The 26,816-nt window shown below is 38.9% G+C and overlaps 1 protein-coding gene across 4 annotated transcripts in view; it reads left to right on the plus strand.

Annotated features, from left to right (window-relative positions):
* NRXN3 (neurexin 3) overlaps positions 1–26,816 on the plus strand; it is an 891,094-nt gene that overhangs the window by 279,729 nt on the left and 584,549 nt on the right. The window lies entirely within an intron of this gene.

A 26,816-nucleotide genomic window follows, 5' to 3' on the forward strand; every position in this document is an offset into this window, starting at 1 on the left:
TTTATGAAAACTTTTTAAAGAGTCACATAAGCGTAACAACAGGTACTGTATGCACTTCTCCACTACAAAATGTCATGCATATTTAAAAACAAACATAAAAACATAATATTAAAAGACCATATCCAGTTTTATACTGTGATTGTACGAACAGTGTTTGCTTCAAATAATTGTTTGGTGTTGTTGTAGGCCTTGAACTAGCGTGTTTTTCTCACAGAATAGAGCTTGCAGAGAAGTGCAAAGAGCACTGGTGAAGAGCCTAGAAAACTAGATTTATGAAAAGTAGCTGAGGGAATAGGAGTTGTTTATTTTGGAGAGCAAGAAGCTGAGGGGAGCCCTCATCTACAACTACCTGAAAGCAGCTGAAGTAAGATGGGTCTCTTCTCTCAGGTGATAAGTGGTAGAACACAAGGAAATGGGTGTCATACCAAGCAAAGTTGAGATTTGACATTAGGAAGAATTTCTTCATGGAGAGGGTGGTCAAGCATTGGAATGGGCTGCCCAGAAGAGTGTGTGGAGTCCCGTCCCTCGAGGTTTTTAAGAGACATGTGGACATGGCACTAAGGGACATGTGTGTTGGGATGCAACAGGTCAGATTGATTGTTGGTCTTGAAAGTCTCTTCCAGCCTAGGTGATCTGATGAGTTGATGTGGGGTTTTTTTCAGAGACTGTGGTCTTTTTGTTTACCTGTCCAAGCTACTAGAAAAGTGGAAAGAAGTGTGTTGCAGCTCTAAAGGCAGAGCTTTCAAGTAGAAGTGGAGTACTACACTACAAGGACAGTTGTAGCAGCACTGAGAGAACATTTTTGCAGAGCAGTTTCTTAACATATATTGTAACACTGTGTATTGTTAACAGGCAGCAATTTTTTTTTATTTTTTATTTTTTTTTCCCCCCTGTTCCGTTTTGCTTTCCAAACCTGAAACATTACAGTTGTGGATTAGAGATCAGTTTTCCCTCCTGGTCATTTCCAGCTGATTCAGATCCTACTTTTCAGGAAAGTGGAAGCTATTAGTTTCTTGGTCTTGGGAGGTGGAGCCTGAAGTCAGAGACTGGTGATAAAGCGTTGACTGATTTGTGATTATTTTGGTTGTAAGCCCTGATGTGCTACAAGAACATGAGCATGTGTTCACGGCTTTGAAAACTGCATCCTTTTGTCCTACTGCAGTAGGAATAGTCCAGTATGACTCAAAGCTTGTCTGCTCTTGTTGATTTCCTTTTGCACTTCTAAATTCAAACACTGTGTTTCAAGATGGAGTTGTCAATAGGAGAAAGCATATTAAATCTCTATTGAGATTGTCAGATTTCACCCAGCAATGACAGAAGGTATTTGCATAAAAAATAGAATATTTTTTATGTGCTCTTGATGCTTAGCTTCCCATAAATCTATCGAGAAACTTTTGCCATACTTCTTGTTTCTCTGTGTCATTTGAGCATCCATATCAGTTGCTCTGGTATCATCTGATGCTTTTGCCATCATCTTCTACTTTTAATGATAGTTTGCTGTTAAAGTTTCGTCTATAGAAGACTGTTTTCAGGCAGGAAAATAGCTTTAGTAACAAGGGGCAAAGGTCTGGTTTTCATGCAAAGCAAAACATAGCAGTAATTGGAATGAAAATATATATTAAAAAAATAAGAGAGAGAATCCTATTATCAGATCACTGGGAAAACAGTCTGAATCTAATATTTTTGTTAGTTTCCCTATAAGCATCAAAGCACTTGAATCATTTTGCTTCCTTGCATTTTTAATACTTGAGGCTGCTGCATTTCAGTCTTCCTCTGAAGGTTGATGATTATTTATTTATTTAAAAACACTTTGGATTTTCCTAATTTATTTTTTATGACGCCCCACTTAAAATGAACAGCCCCTCTCCTATTCCCTCCAAACCTTGTTTCCTTGCTGTGTGTTGTGGTGACTCAGGTCATCTGCTCTGCTTTCTGAAAGGAAACCTTCTGGGACTTGATTGATGGAAAATAGTAAATCCATGAATAAAATATGGTTAGGCAAGAATATAACACTGTAGCCATTCTTGTAGGGACACTGACTTGTGTGTGGCACATTTACTTGTGCAGAGGGAATTATCATCATGCAGATAAGTTTGCCCAGGTCTGTTGAAATAGGTAGAAGTGTTTTAAATTGACTTGATGAATAGGATTACCAATTAGTTGAAGAAGTTCAGGCCAAGCAGTCACCATTGCTAACTGAATGTAAGGATCTGATTCCTGGTTTTAAAACAAAGCTGCACTTTTGGGATCTCACAGCATTTGCTAGCTTACTAGCAGGAACACAGCAGACGCTGAAGCTCATGCTATTTGGGAAGAATCCAATATATTCTGTCAGGTAAGCATTTAGTTTTCAATATATATTTGCTCTTAATTTTCATTGGAAAGAGTAAGAGATTTTTGTTTGCATATCTTGGCATATCATGTATTTAATGTCAGATACTGTTTTTTATAATTTAATTTCTTCTTATCCTGGCTTTGTTTTTCATCACTGTCATATCTCACAGTTCTGTAATGGGAGACTGACACTGTGTCCAAAAAAAAGGAACAGTTTTTACTTTCTCTGAATTTATTTTAGTGCTCATTTCATTCCCTCCCTTCACTCATGTAGTTTCCTATGCTGATCTTGTCTGTTTCTGCATGCTGACAGAGTTTGACTTTAGAGGGACACAACAGTGCATTTGCTTACATAGATGTAACTGGACAGTAACTTTCTTTTCCTCTTAGTGTAAAATCAGCATAACCAAATATAGGATCAGTGTCCCAGAATAGGCTGTGAAGATGCACTGAATGGCTCTTCAGTGTAGTGCAGACATAATGGAATGTAACATTTTGTTTGCTGAATTTATGGGAAAAATAAGCATAGATTAAATACCCTGTACTTTTGCATACATATACTTTTTTTTTTTTAATAGGACTTCCCAAAGAATAGTTACTCTTTAATCCACCTCCTGTAAGCTAGTTCTTGAAATATGAGGGTTGCTCTGAAAGAAATGTGTTCTGATTTATTATTTTATTATGCTGGCCCATGACATCAGAGGCAGTTGTTGGCTTTATGGCGGTAGAAGTTGAACCTTCTCCCCAGTGTCCCATTACATGTTGTTGTATGACAAATGGCAGCAGAGGGGCAGCCTGACAAAATAGTGCCTGACATGGAAACAGGTATGAAACAGATGTCTGTCATGGAATTTCCCCACCCGAAAAAAAATGACACTCATTGACATTCATCAATGCTTGCTGAATATTTATGGAGACTAAGCAGTGGATGTGAGCACAGTGAGGTGATTGGTGGTGCATTTCAGCAGTGGTGACGGGGATAAGAAAGACAAGCCGTGTTCTAGACCGTGATTCAGATTTTTATGAGTGTGGCATGCGGTCTCTTGTTCGTCACTGGCAAGAATGCACAGCTAATGGTGGTGACTCTGTTGAGGAGTTGTGTTTTGTAGCTGAGCATTTGCTCTATCAAACAGATCTGTGCTATTTCTATCTGTTGTGTTTTCCATGAAAAGAAATAGGAGACATTACTTTTGGAGCAACCTATGCATATAACTCAAAGAAAGTTAAGGTGGTTGTGATGGTTTTATACTTTGTGCCATGCTATCTGGTAGTCTCACTTTTCATCAGATTTTTGATGATACTAATTTACTTTATTCTCTTTCTCAGTGACAAACTCTTGCTTCATGTCAGTCCAGAAGGGATAGTTTTCAGAATTTTTCTAAAAATTAAGTACAGAGGTCAGGGCTGTGTATGCTACAAATTCACTAGCTCTGGGAGATGTCTTTAGTTCACATTGTTTCTAGTATAATCTTTGTATCCTTTCTCTTGATTCAGTTCTCTCTACTTCTTCCAAAACTTTTATGTGGCCTGATATTAGTCACAGTCACATAGTTCGACACTGCCTTTATGGGAGGTTTGCTCTTCCAAAAGCAGCAGCTTTCGAGACAGTTTGTCTGTCTTCTTGCTTGTTATTTCATAATGAGGCCTTTTCTTCTCAGTAAGGAAGCCCGCCATACAAGCCATTACCTATTTTCATGTGCCTCATGAAACCTCAGAAAATCCTGGTTCTCTTTTCTTAGCTATTGCTAAAAGCAAAAATGGAAGAGGGTGAAGAATCATAGTCCCATCACTGCTAGCTGATTCTGTGTCTGTATGAGGTCCCTAAGAACACTGTTTCAGATCCAATCAATTTTGGAATGATCTTTAACAATAGAAGACAGCTTGTTCTTCCTTTTTAGTTGCTGTGCTTACTGTATTTAGATCCTTAATGCAATGTTAATGTTTCATTTAAATAAGTGCTACTGTAATAGCATAAAATATGGACCTAAAGTGAGGAACTTTCTGGGAGAGGTTTAAAGGTTTATTCTTTTTATTTTTTTTCCATCATCACAAGTAAATAAGAAGCCATACTAACTCTAATCTAATCAAAATGTTATAAAAACAAGTGCATTTATCTGATTCATAGGGATGTTGCTGTCATTTTAATAAAAGCTTAATAGTGCTCTAACATGGAAACATTATTTGGAAAGTGAAGAGGTGTGATTAAGCGTACACGTCAGATTTGTGACTCTAGTATCTACTAATGCCATTTAAATGTTATCAGGAAGAAATAAGTCAGCCTGAGAAGTGACAAGCCATTAGTATGTCATATTGTAGTAGTGAAAGCAAATGTGGTGTCTGTCGCACCTGTTACAGCTTAGCTGGAAACATTCTCACCTTATAGAAGTCTCAGAGTCAAGGCACTGCTCTGGCCTTGTGTTGCTACTGCACTGTTAGCTAGGAAGAGAGCAAGCCTGTCTTCAGAAGTCTTTTCCTTCAGACAGGTGATCAAACAGCAGCCCTCTCAGATATTTTGGCAGATAGTTAACAGTGAATTCTGTTAAGAATGTAAACCATGCTGGATCCAACAGCCTGAGGAAGGTAGAGTTGCTATTGCTTCAAGCTCCTAGATTCAGCTAGTAGCAAGGCTGAAGATGCATTTCCAGCAGGCACATGCATACAAAGCATGCATATTCATTATATATATGTAGTTATGTGTGCACATGTACATGACCAGCCACACAGGTCACAGAGGCACTCTGAGCACCCACTTGAACATAGGCAGCAACAACAGCCTCAGCCTGCTCCCATCTCTTTTTAAACAGGATGGAATTTAAGTAGTGAGATATGGACATATGTACGATGTGGTTGCAGGCAGCAAATGAACTGAGATGCTTAGTCTGCCTGGTAGCTGGCCCCTGGATCTCAGTGTCTGCAGCCTTTGGCATCTTGCCATATGAAGCACCAAAGCCAGAGCTCTGTTCCAGTTCCTGTTACAGATGCAGCTAGTCAGGTCTTTGATGTCCCAGTAGCTGACCTCCCTGTGCTCTTTTCCCTAGATATAGGAGGTGTTCTTATACCTAGAAGTGAGCTGATAACAACTCACTCAGTTGTTCCCAGGCCCTTCCTTCTACTCCTTGGCTAGTCTGGCTTGATTTCTGCTAGTGATCATACCTTGCAGTATGGATGGATGTATAATCTGACATGTAGTCTGACTTTATTTGCTGCACTCAGGTCCTCATTCACCCTCACACACACAGAACAGAGAGCTTTTACCGGGAAGGAGTTAGAAAATAATATAATGGTAAGAGAGGATGGACTGCTGCTCAGCACTGAGCGCAGTTAGACAAGCATAATATTCAGCCAGTTGACTGTCCTTTTATAACATTATCCCTCTATTTTCCCCCTCTTGTTCATCCTCAAATCATTTGAACTCCTCCTTTGTCCTGTTCTTGATACCTCACTGTTATGTTGTAATAAGTCCTGTATGACTTAAAACAGCTTTTGCCTGCATACTATATGACCCACCCCTAAGTAGCAACCCCCTTAATCTGAACAGGCGTCCGTAGAGCTGCTCCAAATGACATATGGTGAGTGGTGGACACTAGGGCTGGTGGCTCTGGGACAGCCCTCAGAAAGGTTGGAACAAGGTACTCCATTCTGAGTCCTTGGTTTGGGTTCCTGTCTGCCATTGTGCCACGGGGTTCCTCTGTCCTTGTGCAGATGGGACTCTGATGGGTGATGCCCCCACCGTGGAACTGGATGGAGCCCAGAAAGATGTTGTCTGGACTCCTGCTTCTGATGTAGGTGTCTCTCTTCATTGGTATGTAGATGATCATTGTCATATCACTTAGCAAATCTTTATTCCTCATTGTAGCTAATAGAAAGTGAAGTATATATTCTCAAACTTGCTTGATTCCAGTCTACTCCAAGTCACTGGAGGGAAAAAAACCTTTTGACTTTAACTGCCAGCTCAAGGGTTGCTTGGTACACAGTGAAGCAGTGCTCCTGAGTTTTTTTAAACAATGTCAGCAAAATCCCTGCAGTTACCAATTGCAGTGGAAAGGACGAGTCCTTTTGGAGCTTTGTTGCACAAGGGAATCTTTTATCTAGGTGAGAGCCAAAAGATGGAGAGCATATAAGAAGCTGCTGTGGCTGTCTAGATAACATGTCTTCTGTAGATTAGATTGTGTATTTAATTGCTCGAAAATCCACTTTGTTCCTTCTTTCAAAGAAAATTGACACAAAACTGAAGACTCATGCTTTAGGATCTGTGAGGAAGAGAGTGTTTTGTATGTGAGTAATTTTGTCTGAGAATAACAGAGAGCATCTCAAATGAGACTCTGAATAGTCAAAAGAAAAGCAGACACTAATCAGCACAGTCACTGCTTGATATGTTCGGTGCTACCTTATCAGTAAATTTTAAGCCAAATCAGTGAGTCTTAATGTTCAGTACATGCTGGATAAGGAGTGACTGGTAAAGAGACTCCAGTAATTTATATTATTGGGTGCAGAAGACTGTATGTAATGAATGAAAGGTTTTTACTGTGTCTTTAATCCTCTTCATCCAGGGCCACGAAGATCAAGGTTTTGCTATGGCGTAATTCATTTTTGCAGTCATAAAATGCATTGATTATATCACAAGGTGCCTGCATCCCAGAATATTTTACATCCGGGCTGTGAATGTAAGGCAGTCCACGTTTGTCAGACTTCAGTGAGCCCCAGCTCTTAGTTCACAGCAGTTAGCCTTCATCATCAAGCTAATATTGTCATGTCCTCAGAAGGGCTCTAGTCTAATGCTTCCTTTCTGGTGCACAGGGAGAAATCTTCAGCAGATCTTCAAAGGTCATCAGTTTGGAGAGACAGCACTGTTTACAGCAGAGCTGGGTGGAATGCTTTCTGTGTTATCTTTTAACTAAATCGGCAGGGTAGGACCTGATGAGAAAGGAAAATTAACCTTGGAAACTCAGTAATCATCTGTCAGGAATTAATGACCTGATTTTGGAAAACAGCTATACCAGTTTACTGATTATTTTTCCCACCACAGGAGCTTTTCTTGGCTCTTCCCCACTTCATGACAGATTGCTGTTATGCTGTACATTTTTATATACACAGTTTTCAATTCCTCTGACCCCTTTCATGGGATTACAGCTAAAATGAAAGCCGTTGTATAGGGGGAAAACAGTGAAAAGAGTGAAAACATCTGTACAGAATCATTCTGTCGGTTACTAAGCTAGCTGATTACTTAATATTGAACATTTCAGTTAAATATTGGAATTCTGAGTTTTATAACAGAGAGATCACGAAATAGGCAACAGTTGGGCAGATATTTTTACTTTTGTATTTTTTTCCAAAACAGAAAGAAGCCCTGAATGAAACTTAGGGTAACTTGGTAAAAAGTTCTTGGGTAGGAAAATGTTTGCAGTCATGCGAGGCTGCTTTTTATTTTAATGCTTCATTAGTTGCTTGTCAGCATTGTTTACTCTTACCTTTATTATTATTCTTATGATACGAATTTCCTTTGTCATGTCTGTTTAGGGAAAGCAGGAAGGCTTGCTTCTTTCCTGTTGCCATGTTTGCAGAATCTCAACCAGGGTGTCTGGGGAAAAAAGCTTTAATAGGAAACCTGTATGTCTCTGTTATTTTTCCACTTCATATGTATAAATTTATTTGTGTTGCTTTCAGATCAGCTGTCATCACCTGAACTTGTTCTAGTGTTGTGGGTTAAACCTGGTAGGCAGCTAAGCAGTGCACATCTGCTTGTTCAATCTTCCTTCTCAGGATGGTGGAGAGAACTTGAAGAACAAAAGTGAGAAAACTCATGGACTGAGATAAAGAAAATCTAATAAGTTAAAAAAAAAAAAAAAAGAGGGAGGAAAAGAACCACTGCAAAACAAAGGAAAACAAAAGAAATTTCTCACTACCAGCAAGCCAATACCCTGAGCCAGTTCCTGAGCTCCATCAGTTTTATTGCTGGGCACAATGGCATGCTATATGGTACAGAATACCACTCTGGTCAGTTTGAGTCAGCTGTCCCAGCTGTGTTCACTCCCAGCTTTTTTGACATGCCAGCTTACTTGCTGGGGTGAAGAGTGAGAAAATGAGGGCCTTGACACTGTGTAAACACTGTTCACCAACCGCAAAAACATTGGTGTGTTATCAGCACGGTTTTGGCCACAAATACAAAGCTCAGTACTGTAAGTCCTACTATGAAGAAAGCTAACTCTCCCAGTCAGAGCCAGTGCACACAGTGCAGCTGTAGCCCTCCAGGTTTGTGGATTTCATGCTATTTGGCCAAAAAAGTCATTGCTTTTGCTGCCTTAAATTGAAAGAAAAGATCAAAAGTGTCATCCATGCTGTCTAGATGTCAAATGTTTGTTTCTTCTCTCCTTTCCCTTTCCCTTTCCCTTTCCCTTTCCCTTTCCCTTTCCCTTTCCCTTTCCCTTTCCCTTTCCCTTTCCCTTTCCCTTTCTGATTTTTCTGTTCTTTTCTGATTTTTCTTTTCCTGCACAAGATACTGAATATGAGGAAACTTGCTGTGTGTCAGTATCGGGTAGTACTTTGTAGGCAGTATTAAATGTATTGCTTTCAGGATTAAGATGTGCCAAGCTGTTGACTATCTTAAAAGCAAACAATGACTGTATTAGGACAGAAATATGAATGAATAGTGAGAGGTCTGATAATGACACGAGTTATCTCTCCATAACGAGGAGATTTGGCATGCATGACAGCTCTTGTGCCATGCATCTCTTGAAGAAGTGACTGCAGTTGTCCTGGGCTGTGACCTGTCTTATTCCTGTGTTTTGCATTGCACAGCTCGCTGGCTGAAGACACTGCTGATAGAAAATTTCTGTCAGGGAGCACAGAACTGCAATTCCACACAGGTGCTGAAGGAGTAAGGGATAAGTTCACTTTAGAAATATCCTTCAATGCATTGTTTGACCTCTATTTACCTGTAAAGAGTTGGTCAAAGGTGAGCTGTGGATTTCAGTTTCTCTGGGAAAGAAACACCTTAGAAATATTTACTGTGCATGCAGAGACTGAATGAATGACAGAGAACAAGAACCCTTTTCCTCCCAGAAGGAGTCTTACTTGGTTGAGGTAGTGCACCGTGATGTGTAATGCATAGAAAGATTGTGATTATGTTGCTCTCAATTCTCAGAAAATATGCCATGAGCAAATATTTTGGAAGCTCTGTCTTTATTCCTGTTTGCATATCTTCTACTCCTCTTTTGAAAAGCTGACTCTTGAGATTTGAGGACCAAGGAAGAAACTGTGGACTTTTTGCTTCTCCCATGCAAAGAGAATACAATATGTGACTTTTGATACCTCAAGGAGCCTGGTAAAGATGCCACAGATGTGTTTGATCAGCAGTGAAGAATTTTTATATCACCATAAACCATTTTCTAGCTAGTGAATAATGCAATATGCTGAACATTTTCATTCCAAATGTGGAAAGTTAGGAAGCCTGAGAGAGATTCTCAAATCATTTTCACAGTTAAATTTCTTTTGACTTGTATCACTTCAGTGGCTGCTGTATTAAACAGTCATGCGTGCACACTTCATTATGGCAAAATAGATTTTCCTCCTGGTGGATTTCACAGTATCCAGGCCTGATCAGGAATGGGAGGCCAAATCACTGAGTAGAGTTCTAATCATCCAAGGGTATCTTGCTATTTTGGTTTGCTTGTGAATGTGAAGTAGAGAATGACTGGCAAGCTTCAAGAGAAAAAAGAAAAAGAAGGATGCTAATTAACTGTTAACACAAGAAAAGGTTCAGATAACAGTTTCATTGTATATTAAGGAACTATTAGCATGCCGACATGATTTGGTCTATTGTTTTCTGTTTCCCCCTTTCTTTTTGTAGGTAAAACTCACTTGAAATGGTTATATACGCTATTTTAAACTGACAGGGGGAAGAAGAAATGTATCCAGTGTTGCTTTTGAGTGTATCAGCATTTTTCAGATTGAGGGCTGTCGCTATCTTCGCCAAGCTATTACCATTTTTGGGATTCCTGATGAAAAATACTCCTATGGTGCTCAAATATTTGAACAAAGTTGCTGTCCAGTGTGGAGCTTGTTCTTCATGAATTTTGGGAGTTTAACTGTAGCTTCAAGAGGAGGGGCAGTGGCAGTTGCTGTAGTGTTCTGCACGCAAAACCATGAAGATTGCTAAGCTGAGTTTGGGAATTATCTTGTGTTTGATATTTCAACTTCGTTACAAAAAAATGAAGGGGAAAAATCTGAGATTTTTGGAAGTCAGTATGCAGTTGACCAAACCGTCTAGTGGTAGTTACCATTGCAGTTGCATACAACACAATTATATTGCTACTATATTGTGTTCAGTCAGTTCTGTGCTTCGTTATGGGAATAGAAATTTCTGATTTACTACAATTTAGATGAATGGGAATACATACAAGTAAATTGCTTCCTAAGACAACGTTGTTGAAAGCGATGCCAATGAAATTGACTGGTTTTCACTGCAGTCAAAACTCAACAGTAGTTTTTTTCTCACTGGTCACACTTCGTGTTATTTTAAATGTGTTAAAATGCATCAGAGCAGATATAACAGCATGAAAACTATGTGAAAACACAGATATATATATATTTTTTTTTTCATTTTGTATAGGTCTCATGCAGCTTGCTTTCCTGAAAGAGCAGAAGTTTATCAAGTCCTTGAGGCTTTCCCTGCAGGTGCAGTAGGATCTCAAGCTTCCAGCTTGGCACACCTGCTTAGTTGGTACTTAATGCAATTCCTCTCATGTAGGGTGACCCCTCCAGCCGCGCAGTGGCACTTTGCTGAGTATTCTGTGTCCAGCAGGGCTGTGTTGAGAGTAGTCCAGCTATGAATGCCCGCGTTAGTTTCCGGTTAAGCACTTTCCTCTCTCGTTGTTTGTCGCTGCTGCAGCGGGGACTGAGCACCACCTGGTGGTGCGGCTGGAGATGTGTAGTCTGTTCTCAGTTCATGTGCTGAGCAGTTTAAATATGTCTACAGAGCAGCGTTATGTTGTGTTTGTTTCATGGGTTTTATGTTGTTTTGTCACCCAAATGCTTTTCACACCCCTTCTGAAAGTTTTGGAGATATGTTCAGAGTGCTGTGCGGAAGGTAACTTAGAGGAAGACTGCTCATTGGCAGAGCTGTGTAAAAAGATGTTGAATGCAAATAGGTTCTTGACATTAGCACTGGGTTACTATATCAGTTATGCACTGTAGGCAATTTGAGAAACTGTTGCAGAGTGTGGACAGTATCACAGGACAGTGCTAATCAGTGCAGAAAACAGCTTCATGCTGTGCTTCTGTGCATGTGGAAAAGAGGGAGGTGATCTGGGATAACCAGCATAGCTTCACTAAGGAAAAGTGTACCCTCAGCAAGTTTGCAGATGACACCAAGCTCTGTTGTGCAGCTGACTTACTTGAGGGATGATATGCTGTTCAAAGATACCTAAAAAGGCTCAAGCAGTGAGCCCATGTCAGTTTTATGAGGCTCAACAAATGCAAGACCTTGCATCTGGTTTATGGCAACCACTGCTATCAGTAGAAGCTGGGAAATGAAAGAATTGAGTACTGACCTGCCAAAAAGGAGTTGGCAGTACTGGTGAATAGGAAACTGGACGTGAGCCAGCAGTGTGCCCTCACAGCCCAGAAAGCCAATTGTATCCTGAGCTGCATCAAAAGAAGTATGGCCAGAAGGTCAAGGGAGGTGATCTTGCCCTTCTACTGTACCTCACCTGGAGTACTGTGTCCAGATGTGGAGTCCTCAGTACAGGAGAGACGCGGACCTATAGGAGCATGTCCAAAGGAAGGCCACAGAAGTGATTCAAGGGATGGGACATCTTCCTTGGGAGGACAGGCTGAATGAGCTGGGACTGTTTAGCATGGGGAAGAGAAGGCTCCAGGAGACCTGAGAGCAGCCTTTCAGTATTTACACGGGGGCTATAGGAAAGAAAGGGACAGACTTTTTAGCAGAGTCTATTGTGATAGGACAAGGGAAATTGTTTGAAAGTAAAAGAGGGGAGATTTAGGTTGTATATGAGGAAGAATTTTTTTACAGTAAAGGTAGCGAGGCACTGGAATGTGTTGCCCAGAGGTATGATGGATGTCCTGACCCTGGAGATGTTCAAGGTCAGGTTGGATGTGGCTCTGAGCAACTTGGTGTATCTGTGCATGTCCCTGTTCATTGCAGGAAATTGGACTAGATAGCCTTTAAGGGTCCCTTCCAACTCAAAGGATGCTATGATTCTATGAACTTCAGTATTACATTACCAGTGGTAAAGCTAAGGTTGGTTTTGAGGTAATAAGAAAATTGTGCTTGTATAAATGTGCCCAAAATGTTCTTACTAAAATATATTATGTGGAATAGCTCTAGAAAAGTTTAATACCTTCTGATATTGGAAGCTTCACAGAATAAGGAACTGCTGTCTTCTCCAAAAATTCATATAAATACATGGATAATCTCTTGAAATACGAACAGCCTAGAGTGGATTTGGGGTAGCCAACAGGTAGGTAGGATAGGAAAAGAGGGCAAAAGCTTAATAAACCCATCTATAGGAAAAAACAAGAGTTATATTTGCGTAGATGGTAGTTAAACACTCATCACTGTTTGGGTGACGGTTCAGAAAAGGGGTTTACAGAGGTTAAGTACTGAAATGCCTCGGTTTAAGGTAAAAACTTTAAAAGCACATTAACCCAGACTTGACCGTAATAGACTGTTGCAGCCAGATGCATGTACAGAGACTGTTAAAAACTGAGGGAATGGTTGGAAAGCATAATGTTACATTAAACCCAAACCCTCAAGTGAAGGCACTGAAACCTGAGAAATAATGAATAGGAGTAATTAAGCAAATAGGCTAATATTATAATTACATCTACCATTCATTTTATAACGAAAACAATGTCTTGAAACCTCTAAAAGATCTTGTGCTTTGCTTTAGCATTAATCCTGTTTGACATTGTCTGAGTTGGGTCAAGGTAAATGCAAGAAATCTGTTTTCCCACCATACAAACAGTGACTCTGAAGTGGGTCTTTCGCTTTCATGATTGCTGCAACCACATTTCTAAATAGTCAACTCCATTTGTCAGTTAAGACATTTTTTTCTACTTAAGATGTAATGTGCAGAGGTAGGAGAGCACAGTCAACTCAAGGTTTTAAACAAGGTTTTAGAAGCTCAGCATTTGTGAAGAATCAAATTGTAAGGCTCTTAGGCAGTCCTTAAGAGGTCTGCTAGCCAGTACTAAGGGGAAGTTTTCATAAATGTAAATATGACAAATGGTAGATATTGTATTGCTTTTTCCTGTTATGAAGTAAATGAGGAAATTGCAAGTCTCCCAAGGCATATCATGTCTCCATGTGGACAAAAACATAGCAGTTTTTATCTAAGTAGAATGCAGTGTACATAATGGATTATCTTTTCCCATGGAATTTAATTGCCATGACCTGAAAAATTAATTAGTCTGAGAAGATTGAGTCTCTCAGTTACATTGCTTTAAATTCAAAAAACTGTATTTTAACATGTTATGGATTTGTCTCTGGAGATCAACATAACGTTTGTATTTAACAACTAAATATAAATGTGTTTTCTTGTGATAGTTCTACTTTTACTTTTTCTGATTGGGCCAGAAATGCAACAAAAACATCCTTTGCCTTCTGGGACTGCAAGAGAAGGGCATGCAGAACTGCAATTACAATAAATTGAAGAAGGGATGTAGAGTAAAATAATTATCATTTTCTGTGGCAAGAGGACTCCGAGCTCCCTTGCTGGCGAGAGGCACGGGCTCCCTTGTTGGTGCAGAACGAAGGACGTTTATTGTAGGTGCTTACAACCTTTTATACCCAACGCAAGAACTGCTTAAGTGTAGGAGCCAGGCGCCTTGTGTTTGTTTATGTCTGGCTCAAGTTACCGCTAAGCTTTTTTACTCATTAGCAAGATAATGACTTTCTTTTTCCCACAATTTTCCTTTTTTTGGGTGGAAATGGTAGCTTTATCTGCAACCAGGCAAGGTAATACATTATTTCATTTTGGCATCTTTTGTCACAGCAAAAAATAAATAAATAAATGAAGAGGATATTTGGTTCTATTTTACAGTGAGATGAAATTAAAAATCCTTTCTTAGGAATTCTTAGGTGTATTTTCATCTTTGGAGTATTATTTTGTGCTAATGATTTAGTCCTTTGAGACTGCAGTAGTTGTGGCATTGCTATCTCCATAGAATTGCTGAAGGACAGAGCATGAAGTCATTTTATGCAGAAGCAGTAGCAGTGACATTACGGGCTTTTGGCCCTGCCCTTACACAGCACCATTATCTGAGCACTTTTGACACTGAGGGGAAGCTCTGTTGTGGCTATTCAGCTCTGCTGCTGCTTGAAACAATTTTTAGTAGAGGTGAAAGTGCAGCGAAAGTTTATACATTCCTACTGTGCTACCTTATTGCACAGGTATTAAAGGGGTCAAATTTGTACTTGTGTAAAATGGACTTGTGAATTTATTTCCGTAGTTCCAGGGCTTTTTTGTCCAGAAAAGTCCTGAAACTTCAATAGATCCAGCGTAAAACATGCGTTTTTGTGAGGAAATAGGAAAAGAGAATCTAAGCAGAGATTTCCTGAGGGCATTGAAACCAAATCTCGAGATAATCTTTTTCTAAAGAAAAATGATCTGAAGCACTAACAAACTTGTTAGCATTTGGTTTCCACAGCTACAAATATAGAATTGAAACAAAACCAGCCTTGTTCCCTAGGCTTCAAAGATTGTGGGAAAGTTTGAGTCTGCTTTAACTGTCTCAAAGTGAAGAAAATCTCAAAAAGGATAATTAAATGTTACCGAGAGTCTTGCAAGCCCTGAGAATTCTCTCTATAGCTTTTAAGATCTCCACAATGCATAGTGACTGCATCTATTGTCCCAGATATCACTACCCCATCCTACCTGGCTTCCACTGTGTTGTGCAATGATCAGCTTTTACATCTTCATAGACAGAGAAGACTGTAATATTTGTATTAAGAAAGGATAAACATGCTTAGAAAATAAGTTTAAATAGGTCAACCAATTCACATCAAGAAACCTGATATCTGTTCTAAAGTCATAGAAGTACCAGTGTGTTGACATAATATGTATGTAGTGCAGCCTGACTATGATAAAAACATCTTGATGGTCTCAGAGCAAAGATATTACCTTGGCTGTTTTCATGTTATGCAACACTGTTCTGGACACAGAAAATCCTGGTTTCAGTTCTCGCTGATGCGAATGCTATCCATGTGTAAGCAGAAATGTCTTTTTACAGGACAACTAAGAGACAGAATCTGCACTAAAGATTTCATTTTCCAAAAGGGTACAAGAATAAAATACGCGGGGAGTGTTTATGGGTCTTTACATTTAGTCTAGTTATTAAATGTGGTCATAATTTTAGTCTGTTGAGACTCAATCTCTCTGCAATCAGTGGAGAGGACTAAGCTTTTCTAGACTATAGTTTGGAGCTGCGAGCTAAGTCCCCTCCACTGGGCAGTTCAGAACTACCTGCACCTTCTGGCTGATCATCACAAGAATTGCCATGACATTTCTCATTGAGAAATGGACAGACTTCTCACATGGCCATCAAACAAGATCCTCCAGATGATAATAGTAATTGTCTGCAATATTCTGCAGTAACAACACTTTGGGCAAGTAATTTATTTACCTGTAGTTCAACTTCCCAGTAATGTGTAGCTGATGGTAGTCACCTGCATGCCAGAAGACTTCAGGATCTGAATTCACAAATGTCTGTAATGGATTTGATATCATCACTGTGCTAATTTGATATCATCATTGTGCTAACAAATTCGGTGTTTATGAAAGAATAATGAATTCCCACTTATTACCCACAGTGTTACAGTAATAAACTTCTGTGAAGTGCAGCCTTTTCTGAATCTTAAAGGCCAGGTTGTCTTGTTGGTCCAATTCAGTGGAATGAAGGCAAGCAATATTTTCCCTTTTATCTGTGGCAGTTAGTTTCTTGAAAGAAATCAAAACACATGAGATAAGTGTGATTTTTTTATGAGGTTATGTAAATGCAGTAACATTAATTTGATATAAAATAGCATGCTTATAAACTGTAAAAGAAGAGGTAGTCTAAACTGAAGTGAAGAAAATGACCTTAAATGAGCAGAAAGAAATGGATGTATTTACAAGAATGAAATGTATTTAGTGTTCTATCCAAAAATGATCAAATTTCACAATGAAATGTGAGGACAGCATTAGCAGTTTTCTCTTTTCCTCTCCTCCAAATTGCCAGCATTTCTAGATAGTTTCCATAACAGCATATTAAAAAGATAACTGTGTTTCTTACACCTCTGCCTATGTCATCAGAAACAATGAGAAATGATAGGCATGCTCCTTAAATATAAATGAAACGAATGCTCAGCCTTTTATATCAACCATAACTGGACTGTTCTAAGCATGGTTAGGATGTACGGTTTTATAGGCTTGGGATTTATGCACTGTACTTCCACCTTGGTCATAATTTCCATAAAAATGACAGAATAATTAGGGCAGAATAACGTGGTTATCATTAATAAATTTTATTGCTGTTGCACGTGATTATATGTCTCACTATTCTGGATGGCCGAAAAATCTGTGGACAGTGTAACAGGTTACTTGCTTTGTTATATTGCCCCTGTGTGTTTTGCTTCTTTCGTTGTTACACATTGGAATGATACAGTTTGCTTTGAACATTTTAATGCTTCTTTCCAGCACTGAGTTTCAAAATTTAGCGCTTTGCTCTTGCTGAATTAGTATTTAATTTAAACTGTTAGAGTCTGTGAAAGCTGAAGTTTGCTTACTTTGGTTTCTTAATATTACTTAAAGCATATTCTGTTGGTGATCATGCTTGTTTTACTGTGCTGCCTGTATATAACTCTCTTCTTATTTTTGCTATAGTAGGCAACATGTGATAAGCAAAATCAGTTTAAATATATGTGAGGGTTTTCTTGTGTTTGTTATTGTTCTGAGCCAGGTTTTGAGTATTACTTGAGAACAGCAGAAAGGAAATTGAGTTATACTTGTAAGCATTTTGGCAGAATTAGTTGCTATAAGAAGAAATACTTAGCAATACACTGTGACGGGATAAAATTTACTTGTATCCAAACGTCAAAAAAATTAACCTATGCGTAAAATCCAAGTCAAGTTGCTCATTGTGCTATAACAGTAGTGAAATCTACATTTTGATATGTTTAACCTGTGAAAGGGTCCTCTGAGTTTTACATCAGTGTAGTTTTCCATTGGCTTACATAGAGGGTAATGTTATTTTAACTGTGACTGAGTGCCATTTCAGGTGTCTTTCTTCTTCACACTGAGTGAAACATCCAGAATTGCATCTTTTCCTTTCCCTGACAACCAGCATGAGGTCAATGAAACACTGCTACCATTGAACCTCACAGTTCTGTTGGGTTCCCATCTTGGAATGTTAGATGACAATGAAGTGTGTTTTTCCTATCATTTCTTTTTGAAATAATAATTATGGTGTGTTTATACATGAATGAACGAATATACGTGAACCAAATTATTGATTTGTACATACACTCAAGATGTTACTGGTTTTAACTCTGTCATGACTGGCATTTGATTACACACATACACACACATGCTGTGTGTGTGTACAATCACATACATATGTATATATACATTTATATGTATGTACATATACAGGGCTTAGTGCCATCCATGTAATGGGAATCTGATCATTCTTCTTCCTGGGACAAAAACACAATATTCCTTATTAAGTTGTATCAAGACCACAGTAATCATTATGTGCTTCCTTTATGACAGAATGAAATGTGTTAGTGGATGAGGTTTGAAAAGATATGGCATCTTAGCTAGGTAAAAGAGACAGGGAGGCAGTGCAGAGGAAAAAGGTCATGTATCAGAAGAGACTAAATTATATGTGACAAGATGAAAGGGGATCGAAAAGAAGCCAGTTAAAAAATGAGAAATTAAGGTGGAAGGTCTAAAAATAAGAATGAAACCATAGTTTTGTGGAGGTCAGTTTCAAATATCTAAAAGTAGAGAGTAATCAGTTTTTTACCAGATCTTAAAAAGAGTAGGGGAATATCAGAGGTATATGAGATTGGAGAGTGATCTGGTCATGACAATAAACACTCTTGTTTTGGTCTTTTTTTTTTTTTTTTTTTTTTTTTTAAAGTAAAGAAGTCTTGTCAAAACAGAAAAGAAAGAGAAGTAGGACTTGCACTCCTGATCTGTGTGTATAATGTGTAACACGTGGCAAATTGGCTTTCAAATACTCTCAGATTGGTCTCAACCTGTTTTGGAGCCCCCCATGTCCTTGAGAATAATTGTTCTCAGCCCTTCTGTAAACAACCCCAAACAATAGTCAAACTCTGGCAGCTGCCGCTTTCATCTGAACATACAAAGCTGTAAGGCAGCAGCTTTGGAATATAAAAGAGGGAATCATACTCGAAAACACAGCATGTGTGCGCGCATGTAATTTTTTGTATAGATTGGAGTGATTTTTCTTTACCTCCTGACTCCTGGGAGAAATTTAGTCTTTAGAATTTTTCTACTGCAATTGCTGAACGCTCTTTTGTGCAGCGTGTGCATGTACAGTGAGTGCAACTGTCAATTGGCATATTGACCTTAATGGATCTGCATGTTTTTGTGTCTTTTCAAAATCTATGTGTCTTTTGAGGCAGTTGTTCATTTAGTCTTTCAGTCTGTCTAATACTTCTATGATTTTATTGATTTGTTCCTGCCAAAGATAGAGGAAAAAAAAGTGCCATAAGTAGCCAGAACAAGAAGACTGAGTTCACGTATCCTGTCTTTTCAAAGCAGGATTAAGAAGGTAGTATCTCTACTCTCACTGAAACCATTTACAAGAAAACTGATTTTTTTTTTTTGTAGCTTTGGGGTGGTGTTCTTTTTTTTTTTTTTTTTTAAATGATCATGGGGTGTTGTGTATCTCACGAGCACCCTATCTTAGAAAGGGTGTTAGTGTTGATGAATGAGAGCTTTTTGCCATGAAATGAGCCTCCTGAGATTTACTATATCACCGGGAACTGTTTCATTAATTATTTGGAGCAAGAAGCTGTGCTTACAGTGGCTGACCCAGGCTTGTTTTGTTTTAGTCTCTTGCATGCTAAGGTTGACTTCGTTTTTCGTTGTTTACTCACCTGACTCAGTGCCGCAAAATTTTTCACAGGGATGCAGGAGTGCTAAAAGTGCAAGAGTACATCTTGAATTACAGTGTTATTTTTGAAACATTTTGTTTCAAAGACATTGCTTTAAATGCTGTAAGTTGGGCTATTGGTTTTCTTGGAAAAGGCTGTGGGAGGGAAGTGCAAGCTAGGGGATTGATTCTTCAGAAATAATGTAGCAATAATCAGTAGAAATTTTCATTGGGAGCAAGTATTTATTAGCCTTGATCAAAATAAGCACCAGGTTTTATCATCTATTACTAGCACTGCTCATTGAAGAAGCGTTTGGCTTCTTCCTTATCTTCAGCAGCTCTTATCTTAAGCAGAGGTGCAAATTAGACTGAAATTGTCAGTAAAGCTCAAGCTATATCTCTTGGGGAAATTAAGATGAAAATTGAGCTGCTGATGCAAAGAACTAAGTGCTGGCATTGCATGTGTGTAAAGTCACATGAAAAGACAGGTGTTGTGGAGTCATAGTGAACACAAGGACAGGTAGGATTCCACTGGCTAAACTATCCAGTATTATTATTGTCCTGCAAAGCCCCTCAGATGCAGCAAGATCTGATACATGATTGACAGTGCAATGACTTTGTACCCAGTGCCCTTTCCCCAAATCATTGCTTTCAGTCATTCAAAGGAGACTACCCTCTCTAATACTGACGTGCAAGAATTTTGCTTTCTTCTTAATAGAAAGGACAAAATAGTCTGATACCTACTCTCTGAACCATCATTTATTTTTTTTATTCTTGCTAATGTTGTTCCTTCACTACTAGGCCTACAGCTGGTATGCAGTTGTGAATGTCCTGTGCTCAGCCATGAGTTCAGCCCACAGTTGAATCCTGGACATTAAGGGGTTTCAGTGTTTCCATGCTTCATACACAGTTCCACTTTTAAAGCGGTTGTTCTATGGACTAGTAACTGGATGAAGACCATGTCTGCTGGCCTGTGGGTCTAGCCAGTGTTTTATCACAGAAATGCTCCTGAGAATTTTTAATAGTGGGCAGGTTTCATGAACTAAATTGTCTGCTCTTCTAATGCAGGGTGACATCAAATCAAATCTGAAGTGTGAGGGAGCAGAATAAGTGTTTTTCAGACAGGCTTAGATGTTCAAAACTGGTGTTTAGATGTTTAGCTTTTGACATATATATATGGCTGTAGAAGTATCGAACATGGCACGTCTCGTCAAAGATGGGAGCTGCATATGCTAGAGAACCAAATCCACATTTCTGAAAATGTTTGTTCTTTGTCAGATCCCCTGTCAAGGCAGAATATTGTGGCATTTTATTTTTAATTTATTCAACGTTCTCTAGATGCTTGTAAATGAAAGATTAGAAGATTGTAATTTAAATATTCAGTGTCAGTATGTAACAAAGAGCAGATTCCTGCTGAGAATAAATATTTTCTAGCAGCAGTAGTTCAGCCTGTGTATTATTTTTTCAGTATTCACAGAGAGGGAAGATGCTGACAGACATCACAGTTTGGTGGTTAGCAAGCAACAGAGTGCAGGAATTGTCACTAGGTGAACTATTACAATAAGTAACGAAGAAAATAGTGTTAGATCTGTTGAGTGGGAAGGAGATGCTTGTGGTCTTCTGAACTGCAGCAGGTGGCCAATTGGTCCCCTTTAGTGCTATGTGCCTTGACACTTTCTGTTCATACAATGCTTGAGAATTCTTGGCTTGAGAGAAACATCAAAACAGAAACAATTAGTGAATGGCAAAATTGTATTTTCCCAACTGGATCTCTCCTTTCGGTGCAAAATGAATCTTATTCTTTGCATTAATCTCTGGAGACTCAAAAAATATGAGGTTGTATGGCAACAGCTGAGTCACGGCCTGAACCTCTGATTGATCACCTGAGGCGAGCAATGAGTTAGCCAGAGGAGCACAGGTGAAGGCAATTCTCCTAGACCTATTTAAGAGCTGGCTACCAGTGGGGAAGGATCTCTTCTGGAGATTGCCTCTGCTGGTGTTTTGTGAGTGAGCCCAGGATAGGGGTAAGCCTTCTATTTATTCTCTTTTGTTATCATAGTCTGCTTTGCCTAGCTCTTGTTTATTTTGTGATTATAACATCCTAATATTCTTTGTTTATATAGAGGTTGACAGTAAGATCCAAGTATTTTGAAGAAAATAATTCTCACCTTTCTCTGTGGAGAGGTTGGAGCAAGGTGAATACCTTTTAGTGAGAGATACTCCTGCATTCTTCTATCTTGGCTTCTTTATCTAGTACCGAAGCTGTAAGGCCTCCTTCTAGCAACGCTATTCACAGAATGTTACTAGAGAGCAATGATTCACATGCTGTCTAATACTGAATTCTTACATGTTGTCATGGTGGGACAGTGTGACTAATAACATGACTTTAACTCAGATGTTATGCTCTGGAGCTGGTTTTAAATGGTTAGGGTTTTTTTGTTTGTTTGTTTTGTTTTAAACAACACTTAAAAATCATGGTAGCAGTGGAGCAAGTGCAGTGCACTGGGAGGGCTGGGGCAGTAGCACACAAATGATACAATTCATTTAAACATCAGACATCTCACAAACAACATAAGCTTTCCTCAGAGACATCTATCTTGAACAAAACACTTAGATATTGCATTGTCTGTTTTCCTATATTATGTTCAGTACCTCTTCGGGCATTATTATCATCTGCTTTGTATCGTACATTCTGAGGCCAGAAGATGTGATTATGATACATTCTGACCTCCCACCTGACATGAGATTTAGTAATTTCTGCTTGTAACTGCCCTTTGAGCTATGAAATATGTGTTTAGGAGCACATCATATCTGAATGCATCACTGACTTCAGCACATTTGTCTTAAAATACGTGTCTAAGTTAAGCATTTGTAAGTCTGTTAAGATCATAAGGGATATTTACCAGCTACAAATTAAATCCAGGTTTTCAAGTCCTTTTTTTTTTTTTTTTTTTTTTTTTTTTTTTTTTTTTTTTCCCTCAGAAACTCTAACTGCCAAATCCCCTTCCCAGTGATGAAAAGAAGGATTATCTCCTTCCCAATATGGATGACATTATTGGGTCTTCTGGCAGTGTTACTGAAATAGCGTGAAGGGGAGGCAAAGCAGGGTGAACACAATTTGGCACTATGTGTATGGACAGTCCAACCACAGAGGTGGTCTGCTTGATTCTGATAGGTTATTGGAGCTTTCCACTTGTAACACTCCCACTAGTTGCTACCCCCCGCAGCTGGAAAAGTAGATTGTGTTTTTAATGCAATCCACCTGTGTCTGCTTGGTTGGAGACCTTTCCCTCCCACTTCTGTGGCAGCATGCTTGCCATGTAGGTGCTGGCAAATTTTTTTTTTCTTTTTTTCCATCTTTCTGCTTTGGAGATGGTTGGCTACATACTGTACACAATTCCAGCATGTCCCATTACTAAAGCTTTTACGTGCTGGGGTCTTCTAATTGTTGTCTATTTTCTTACAATTGCCAGTGAATGCTGTGCTTTGAGGCTTGTCTGCCTGATATTTAAGGGGGGAGGAAAGGCCAACAGGTGCAGCTTATGAAGTTCAGCTGGATCTGGGGCAGTGAAGGAACAGGGTGGTGTTCGGGCGCAGCTGAGAAGAGCTGTGCTAATGAAGCAGCTGTCTGCCCAGGGTCTCTGTACATTTGCAGGCAGTCCTTCATCCTTTTCCTGATTGTGAGGTTTGTCTCTTGTGCCATGTTCTTCTTCCTGGCTGTAGGATTTATCTTTTCTGTGGTAGAGTTGTGTACAGCAATAGGTGAGTGGAGATAGAGGGGGACTTCTGCTTGGCTCAGCCCTGCTTTGCAGGGAGCACGGTACTTGGGGATGGCTCTCCTTGTTTGTACAGCCTTTTCTACATCTTTCCCCCCCCCCCACCTGGGGAATTTAAATTGCAGTTAATTGCAGTCCTCCCTGAGGGAGGACATGTTGATGCTTTATCACTTAGGTAGCTGTTGCTTTAGGTAAAATCTCCCTTCTAAAATGGAAATATTGCTGTCCGTTGAAGGCTCATAAGAGGCTGGGAAAGCTATTCCAGTTTTCCTTTAAATGCTGGAAAAAGAAGGAGCTTTCTGGGACCAGTGGCACAGCAGGGAACAAAGGTGGGGCTTTAAAGTCTATCCTGATAGCTGTAGCCTGTCCTGTGATACAGCTATAAGGAACTTCTAGTAGTCTAGTATGCCACACAGATGAAAGGTGGTACTTATTTGTAGTGCTAAAGATAAACTTCTTTCCTTAACCTTCAGTACTGCACTTCAGAGGTGTGTTTGTAGTTACTTGTCTTGGGTGTAATTGAATCTCCTCTTCTAACACAACTGAATTAATTAGTGTTTCCCAGGCAATTCAAGGTTCTCGAGGTCCTCTTTGCTCTCTCTCTCTAGATATCTCACTGCTGCCTTGCGCATTTGACTTAGCAGAGAAGTTTGTCTCTGAGTTAGCATGAGAGGGCTACCCTGCGTTCTTATGTCTTGTGATGCAAGCTGATAGCACTGGAGCTGCTATGTCTTAGTGCATGTGAAATGTTCTGGTTTACTGGAGGTGTGCAGCTGAGGAAATGCTTTGTAAGTTTCTCCTCATATTAGTTGAAATGGGTGCTTTTTTGGTGCTTTTTTTTTTTTTTTTTCTTCCTTCAGAAGACCGCTTGTAAAGAGACAGCCCTTCCTTGGAGCTGTGAATAGAAAGTCAATGCATTTTTTTTTTTTTTTTTTTTTTTTCCCCCTCCTTCTGTTCTCTTGCTGTTTGTTTCAGTGGGGTAGGAATAAGCAGAGAGACTTGATGGAAATGACTTTTCCTCTCGTGGTAGAAAAAGGATATAAAGAAATCTTGCTGCTTTGCTGTATGACGCGTGTGTAAGGAAAAATAGTTTCAAGGAAGACACGTTACCTAGTATGCCTCACTGGCAGAAACAGTGAAGCTAAGAAATATTGGAAAAAAAAAAAAGAAAATTTAGCTGCTTGTATGAGTAGTAGTAGGAATAGCTACAAATGGGATGTGAAATCTGCTTTTATGTTTTTTTGGGACAGTCTCTCACTGGTTAGCAGTCTGGAAGACATCTTACTCTCTAGGTGCCCTCAGTGTATGCTGACTTTGGTGACCTGTGAAATAGGGAGGGAATTTGTGAGCTGTGAATGATGTATGAAATTACTAACTACAAAAGGTCAAAATTAATAGATCAGTTCAGACTTCAGAAAGTGAGAAATAGAAAAAGAATTGAAGGAGAAAATCATTGATTTTTGTCTGTTCTTTTTGTTGAAGTTCAAAAATCTATTTTAAAGAACTCCAATGTAAATTTCAGTGTTTGCTACTAAGGGGAGGGACCTTACCTACCCTCACGATTTACTGATTATGAGTGGTTATGCTTGTTCAGTGTTTTCCCACTTGGCAAATAATATGGCAAATAATATGGCAAATAACAAGTAGTTGGTTTCTGTTATAGGAACTCTTCCTTGAAAATGTAACTGGCTACCTGCCTTCAGGGAGCAAGGACTCTTGTGTGCATGTACTGTGACTAGAACAGTCTAGTGCCAGTTGTGATATTGGGTTTGTGTGTGGAAGAAAATACTAAAGCAATTCATTTATTTATCTTTCTTGAGTAACTGATTACAATATCTTTTTATCAGTAGCTCTATTGATGCTGGTGATTTGTTTCTTATTACAACTGACTTTTTAAAATATGTGTGTGCTCTAATTAATCTTTTAATCATTAGGAAACTGATATTTGGTAGTATTCAGAGATCATCCTGCAGAGGAAGCTTTTAATGTATGCATTGGTAGCCATGAAGTATTTGGGCTGCCAGTATTCCTACTCCTCCTAACTTGGATGCTGAAGACTTATTTCTGTGGAAAACTCAATAATGCCTAGTGTTGCATTTGTCAGCGTCTGAGTTATTTGAAGACAGTCAGTCTGGGATCTGTGGTTATAAAACCACAAGCGTTCTTCGTAGTGTTCTAGAAATGCTTTATATTTTCCTCAGCATTACATGGCTGTGATGAAGAGATGATACGAGTCTGATGTAGTACAATATTAACTGAGATTAATTATGAGTAGCTTAAAGTCTTTGTGGCTTTTCTTTTTTCTTTGTGTGACACTAATGTGCTACAAAGAGTCTTCGGAAGAGGATGAGGAAAGAAATAGGAATCTGTTTAATTCGGTAGCTTCGGTGCAGGCAATTGAGAAGGGAAACTATATGACTCAATTTTTTTTTTCCTTTATAATTAAAAGAATAAACTTCTCTATGAGTAAATTTAAAGTTTGTGGGAGGAATTATTTAAGTACATGGAAAGAATATTTTGTTACAGAGTATGAGAGATGAAGGTTTAGGTTATCACTTCTAGCGTGGACAAAACAAAGGTAAGGAGCAATCGTTTCGCTATTTGTGAAGGTGCAAGTTGATTAGCTTGGTAGATCAGTGTTAATGAGCAGAAAAATGTGTGTGCAACTGTAGTGTGAGATGTAAATATATTTTTAAGCCTTCATGGACCAAATAATTGCAACAAAAGCATGTTTTGCATATCAGTAGTTACATCTTTACAACAATTTCTGATTTGTAGTAAGCCCCAGAATGTTGAAATTAACATGAAATATTAACAGCTCTTGCAGTTGAGGAAGGTGGAAGATGGCAGACTGTTAGATGCGTTTTATGTATGTACTATATTTTTATTTGATTAAGAGCGAGAAAGACATGATGGATGTAGTGCTAAGAGGAGATAAAGGACACAGGTGTTTAAATATATGCATGAACCAAAAAACGGATAGATAAAGAGTGCTGCAGACAGATCAAACAAACTAAATTTGTTTGAATAACAGGTGAAATAGGCTCGTCTTGGTAATTGACTTAATTTACCCTGTGGCAAACTCACGCTTCTTGGGATAATGAGCACTGCTTATTTTCATAGCAGTGATTCTGAAAATGAAGTGGGCCTTGTTTAGCCAGTTGACCATATGCTTCCTCTAATTTTGAGGATAATAGAATTTAGAAATACTAGTGAAATATCCAGAAGGACTCATTGTCATTACTTCACAGGTGACACTGGAATCCATTAGCAAAGTAAATATTTCAGTTTTTTTCCTTTGCAGCATAAGTAACGCTTCTCTGTAAATTGGAAAAGGTTCAGAAAATGGCCACAAAAATGTTAGGAGGTCTTACTAGCTAAGGAAGTACCTCAGGAGTTTAATACTTGTGTAGTGAAACTAAGAAAGCTCAGTCTATAGAGCTTATAAAAGTGACAGTGAAGAGAGGACTTGATGACAACCTATAAATACTTATTTGGGAAAGAGATCCCTGATTGTAGCTTTCTTCTTGATCTTCTGGGAGCAGAAAATGTATAATGAGGATTGATGACTGGAAGTAGAAG

This window comes from Centrocercus urophasianus, unplaced genomic scaffold (genome assembly GCF_019232065.1).
Source record: "Centrocercus urophasianus isolate 14NV4802_14NV808 unplaced genomic scaffold, USGS_Curo_1.0 seq_14, whole genome shotgun sequence".
NCBI classification, from domain to species: Eukaryota; Metazoa; Chordata; class Aves; order Galliformes; family Phasianidae; genus Centrocercus; species Centrocercus urophasianus.